Source organism: Sceloporus occidentalis, unplaced genomic scaffold (assembly GCF_023333645.1).
Source record: "Sceloporus occidentalis isolate IW3139 unplaced genomic scaffold, rSceOcc1.0.p SCAF_68, whole genome shotgun sequence".
Taxonomy (NCBI): Eukaryota; Metazoa; Chordata; class Lepidosauria; order Squamata; family Phrynosomatidae; genus Sceloporus; species Sceloporus occidentalis.
Genome location: NW_028317048.1, coordinates 231,261 through 238,086, shown reverse-complemented (window position 1 = coordinate 238,086; position 6,826 = coordinate 231,261). Strand labels below are relative to the sequence as shown.

Here is a 6,826-nt window from a genome sequence, read left to right as displayed (position 1 = left end):
GCAAATGGTGCAGTGATGTCACATCAGACAATGAAATGCCCCAGAGCACTGGCAGCTTATAGGGACTAGGAACAGGAAACAGCTGCTACCCCTCCCCCAGAGAGGAATCGTTTATTAAGCAGGAAATTTATATCTCCCTACGCTGGTCATATATCAAAATACAACTGGAGCATTTCTCAGACAAATTGCTTATTATGGGGCAATCAAGAGAAACATTTCATTAATTTCTTCTGAGCGTGTCTACTTGATAAATATATAGAGCTTGTGTTCCTTCTCGTAACTGCTCCACCTTTGCTTTGATACATACGACCCCAATTCACTATAGGAAACTAGCTCAGATCAAACTCTGCGTGAAATTCAAATGAAGATATTTTATTTTAATATCATTCTGGTTGGATGGAATTTTGCTAAATATAAAGCATCCGGTTATCTTGTTTTTCTCAATTTTACTATGTAATTGGAATTAAATATTTGGAGCCATTTTTATGAGTGCGCTACAAATGCGTTTTCTGTGTACCTATGGGAAAAATAAATAATTTGTTTTTTTCTACATTAGCTCAATAAAACCTTTGTGGGCTGCCTTCTTGGTAATGTTCTTTCCTGGTGCTTTCAACATAAAGTGCCATAGAGATGCATTCTCAACTGTGTCCTGTTAGCTATAAAGTAATGTAAGTTGTCATAGCATCTTCATTCTGTTATGATGTCAAAGGACAGTTGTCTCTCACAGTAAATGCCTAGATGATACATAAGAAGCAACTGTCATGTACATGTGATGTACATGTCTCTACTTCCGAACTAACCAGGTTTATTAGCTTAACTATATTTGGCATGAGGGGTGAGGTTGAGTGTGCAATCAATAGTGTCTCCCACTAGAGCACAACATAAGTATCATTCTTTTTTGGTTCACTGAAGTCCCATTTGTCAGTTGAGCTAACATTACTGACCTCTTGATTGCACCAAACTCAACCACCAAACTCAAACATCCACTCTTCTAACCATTAGTAAACATGCTCTCATCACAACACAAGTTGTGTTTTGTTACTCACTAATAAATTAATAGAATGAATACATTATATTTTCATTCTATTAATAGAATGAATACATTGGGGGAATTGTCATCTCGACTGCTTAGGCCCTTAGCCTCTCTCCCCATACCTATAAGGCCTAAGCACAACCTGCTAGATGATGGGTGACCGCAACAGGCAGTTACACCACAAGCTCTCATTCTGGCACCACCAGACTCTGCCAAGCTAGTCTCCATAAGACTTCCTCAAGGCACCAGATCTCCCAATGACCAGCTTCTGGCCATGAACTTCGCTGCGACTACAAGGAGCAAGAAAATACACCCACAGCAAGCCACAACAAGCAAAAAAATACAACAATAACATAGTGAGGGAGAATGGGAAGCTGGCCTGCGGTTGCTTCTGCTGAAAGTCTGAATGAGGTAGAACCCTGCACTAAACTATCGTATTTCTCCATTTGCAACATTGTTGCATTCACTTTTATTACCCAGCCATATTTTACTATTATTTATTGTTTTATATAGCGCCATCATATTCCTTGGTGCTGTACAATGGATAACCAGGACATGACAATAAGTATATAACATACGAATTAGACTTACAGAAACAAAAGATGAGGAGGGTCCTGCTCAAACAAGATTACAATCTAGAGGGAATTATTGACCCAGCAAGGGCCGACAGTCATTCTCCCCCTTCCTAATTAGGCCGGGGGGGGGGGCAGCTTATGTACTTTTGCTTATAGAGATTTTAGGGTAGTTTTTTCATCTGCACATTATTGTTATGTCTAAAGATGATCCACTCATATCCAGCAGGATTTAGAGATGGATGGTGCATTTGGTCCTCTTAAAGTAGTACAATTCAGATGGAGGAATCTACAGGAATCTGTCTATTAAACGTGGAGGTTGCAGAAGATTTGAACATTGAGCCTAGAACGTTCCTTGATAAAAAAGGACTGAGATTGTCCTTTGTGATATGTAGTCAAACTAGATGCATGAAATGTCCCATGTTAACTATGCATTATACTGGGCCAGCTCAACCATTCTTGCAGGTGCCGGTCCTGTACGATGCATAATGATATCACGATGCTGACATTTCGGCTTTCCTGAAAACTCCCACAAATCCCCAGATTAGACAGAGATAAACACCCTTTATTATGTAAAATCACAGAATAACAGGGATTGGAGGGGGGTTGTTCACATGAGTTTAGATCATCACTTCATTAGTCCTTGATACTTAGAAGGGTGTATATACTTTGTTCCATTCTGTGGTTTAAACTAGGTGGCTGTTCACTTTATTGATTATTACTAAGCCTTTGTATAGAATTTGTCATCTGCAGTTCAGTGTTGCCCAAGTATATTTATAATCACAAAGGCAAATTTTGTATGAGTGCACAATAGCTATTCATATTTTTCCATTATGTTAATATTCAGGCATAACAATATTAAAGGCGCTATTCATTGTCACCATAAAAATATTGGTTAGATAAACTTCTGCTTTTAAAATTTGCATTACTTTAAATATCATTTTCTTTTTAGGCAAGGGGGTATTGTTCTGCATTTGCTACACACGTTCGCATTGTTGCAGGGTTAGATGGTAACAAAATATGTCTACAATGAAGAAGTCTATATACTTCTTCCATTTGAATGCAAATGAAGCACACATTTATTTCATCGGGTATCTTCTCTGTATATAAAAACAAGCTCCCCGGCGTACCTGGCATTGTTTGCTGTGTGCCTGTTGTCCGGTACATAAAGGAATACTCCACAGTTATACATCAGTGTGTAAGGTAGGTTTGGCAAACAAGGTTATGCTAAGGATGAAGGAAAGTGAAGGAATGAGGTGTTACAAGGAGTTAAACACGTTTGTAACGTAACGCCACGTTTGAAACTTCATTCCTTGTACTGCTGAATGTCCATACTTTTTCCAGAAATAATTTCTTAATTGTGTAAAACGTTCTTAATTTTGTCGGCAACAATTAATTATAATGAGACACAAAACTTGGTACTGATGGGCTGTTGCCATAGAAACTAAGTTGGCTCCTGGAAGTTGAATGGGTGCAAGTCCTATGTGTAAGCAGGGGAGCAGCTTGTAGACAAACGAGTAAAGGTCCTCATTTTTAGCTGATAATGATGGACAATTTTTATTTTTTTTATATTTATTGTATTTACTGAATAATATTAAAAAATGATCCATAGGTAATTGCTTATTATGCTAATGTTATTCTTGAAACACAGGTAAAGGTAATTTACTTGGAAAGGGTATTAAAAAAATCCAACAGTTTAAGTTTGATCATTTATATTTACTATATGTAATACAATAAATGTAATATAAATTTGCAGACAAATCTATGTAAAGAAATATCTTTGCGTAGCCACAGGATAGCACATGCCCCCCCGCCCCAGGGCTAATACCAGCCAACAGCATGAGTTGCCCACTGGATAGAGATTTTAACCTTATCTATTGAGACAAGCCCTGGATAATAAGAGAAAGGGCTGCATGACTGGGCCTATATTAACAGTAAGCTGCTGTCAGGATGTAGAAGGGGGTCATCTGTAGGACACCCTATAGGGTTCCTTGTCATGCTTGGGTGGGGTTTCTGGCTGTCTATTTATGGGACCCCCCTTTTCCCGCCTTTGGTCAGATAATATTTGCCAGCTTATTAAGCAGAGAATCCGTTAAAGCAGTGAATCCCCGCCCTCCCTCCCCAATTTTTTCACTTTTATTTATCTTAACGGAGTCTATGGCTGAATTCTGAGCGTTAAGGTGATATGTTTACAATTGGCTGTTATGCCGACGTGTATGTTTCATGTTAATTTCTCCACGGGTTCAGTCCCTGGGGGAACTTTGGAAGGGTAGGGTGTTCCGACCCAACGGTTCCCGTATGGTATTTGGCGGGACATCCCTACAAATGTTATTTAACAATGTTTATGTTTTACTAATTTTCTACATTTTTTGTCACAGTAATAAAGCGCTGTGGCCTTACGCTTTCCAACGACCTCATGTCTCTTGTGTTTTTATTTATGTGTTTCAACTGTATGTTAATATATAGTGCCCGAGTCATGACATTTTCAACAACAACAATGAGAAAGAACAATTTCATTGTAAGCAAACAAGACATGTTGGTGTTTCTTTAAGATTATTCTACTACATTTTCAGATAAAAAGGAACTTTCCGTAGAGACGTAAGAGCTCTTAACGGTGTATGGGGTAGCCTCTGGTTCCTGGTATGTATAAGAACAATATTGGAACAGATGTGAACGGTCAGTTGAATCTTAGCCTGCTCGGCACCCTCTTGTTCATCATGACTGATCGGTCTGAAAGAAAGGTTAAGAGTTTTCACTTGTTCAGCGAAACAAAACAAATGCTAATGGTATCTGTATCAACTACTATCTATTTTGGCTTCTCTTGACCTTTTATTGGTATGGACATTTAATTAGTGTTCAACGTTGTGTCACTTGATACAGAAAATGATAAATTTCCATCATCCCAAAAAGGCTGTTTGTTGTATGTATTTTTTTTCTTGTAACACACTATAAGAAAATTCAATATAGAGTTCGATGGCAATTAAAACCTAGCAGGCTTCCAGTTTTATGTCAAAGAAAATCAAATTTCATGTTTGAAATTCCATGTTAAACTTGCTCAGTATTGCATTCTGCCTTAGTAATGCATCACTTATATTTTAACCATTGGTTTAAGGGGAAATATAGTCAAATATGGTCAGATATAAGGAATATGTGGCTTTTTACGCGCTCAATTACAAATCTCATTATCGGGAGATCATATGAACTCCAAATAATCTAAGTATCGAAAAGTATAATCTTTTAAACAGCCTCAATATTGGCTTTGCTTACCCAAGAAGCATACTCAATAACACCAATTCTTAATTAATTTCTGGTATTAAAACATTACTGAACAAAGATCAGGTGAGCGACCAGATAAATGTGTCATGGGCACAATCACGGGTATTGCAGTGTTCCTTTAAGCACCTTAAAAATTACGTTTTGGCTGTGATTAAGTTATAATATTTTTATGATGGCCACATTAACTACCATTTTTAAACACCTAAAACTTTTAAATATAAGAGCGTCTGAAGGTCTAATATGCTGATCACACCCCAATACTCCAATAGTTCTATAAACAATGTATTTTCACGTCTCTGCATTATTTCTCAGCCCATTTAGATTCTGACCTGACCCAACCAAACAGCATCTCTGTTTAAAAATTCAGATCATATGTAACTATTTTCCCTAAACATGTGAACTGTCCAAATGGTAATTTTTTAATTAACAGTATTTTGTGGCATAAATGTAACTCTTGTATCTTATCTCTCGTGTACACCGGTAGGTAAAATGTTACAATACCTTTACTATGAATGCAACAATTTATGACTAACCAACATAATCCATTATCATATGAGCACATAGTGTTAGACACGCAGATTAAACAGATGTACGTCCTATTTAGTGGTTATAATTGCAAAAATATGTATGCCCATAAATCTGTATATCTACTCAAAAGAATCACACTCAGCTATATCATATTGAAATACAAGACAACACTTTTTGTCTAGAGCTTTTTGTCAATGTTGGATACTAGGTGTCTGTTATATAAAAGATATAGCATGCTATGTGACGTATAGCGACATATAGAGACACACAAAAAAGAACCCGAAGGAGCACCTGGCTGAACACTAGGTTATACATCATATTAGTGAATAGTCCAATGCAGTGTATGGGATGCATTGGCCTGAAATCATACTATCGATCACACTAATTATAAATAAGTAAGGCACACTATTTGAAAGATCAAAATCACATTACTGTGGCAGCTGTGATGCCAAAGTGAACATCCACAAATTTTGAACATAAATCCAGACAACATTTATAAGACAACATCTTTAAAAATCTGTTGCGGCCGTATAAGTTACCATCAGAAATGAACTCCAACGCATTGGGAATCCGTTTAAAAAAAGGAGAGGGTAAACATTAGCATATGTATAGATGCCAGGTGCATCCCTAGAAGCTAACACAACTGATGCTGGGTTCTAGACAAACAATGTGACCTTCTGCTTTGTGTATTGCAATTGATTACATTGGGGATTCATTTTCATTTACTGGAATATGAAATAGAAAAGTATAATTTATAGAAATTATATTGACAATATAGAAAAATATAGACATTTATAAAGATTTATGATGTAATTAGGAATAAATGTATAGAAAATATAGAAATTTATAATGTAATAGAGTTTATCAACAGATGCAAGAATTTATTTTATTCTGACACAGAGGGTGTATTTTGTTACCTTTATTTATGATCATATATGATTACTATATGATAGTACAATTATTATTACAATGTGTTTTTTTTTTTTTACTATATAACTATGTCTACTCCTAAACATAAAGAATGCTGGATTATGAAACATGAATCATTAAAAATATTGCATGCAAAAAAACATTTTTGATTTGTAAAATTAAGAATTGATTGTAAAAATAATAATAATAATAATAATAATAATGTAAATTCCCTTCTAAAATCCACTTTAAATATATCCACAGATTTTATAAGTTATTTATTTATCTATGAAAATTCACTCTTGGGGTTTTGGTGCTATTTAGGGTTTAGACTGTATCCTTCTGGGTTTGACTGTATATAGTTTTTTATATGTAGTTGTTTATAGGTGTGAAATACAAGGAAATACTGCCCTAATAAAGATGTGAGGAAGAAAATGTGTTGCTATCTGGTTGGGTGAAATAAACTTATGTGGCATACAACTGATCCATACAAGTCTTTAATGGGACA

At 35.9% G+C, this 6,826-nt stretch overlaps 1 protein-coding gene across 1 annotated transcript in view; it reads left to right on the top strand.

Annotated features, from left to right (window-relative positions):
* Positions 1-2,595: 2,595 nt before the first annotated feature.
* The window catches only part of LOC149286464 (serine/threonine-protein kinase DCLK1-like), a 132,737-nt gene continuing 128,506 nt past the window's right edge, over positions 2,596-6,826 (top strand). The window contains exon 1 of the mRNA XM_089493885.1: positions 2,596-2,627. The gene's annotated coding sequence lies outside the window, so the exon portion shown is untranslated. The remainder of the gene's footprint in view (positions 2,628-6,826) is intronic.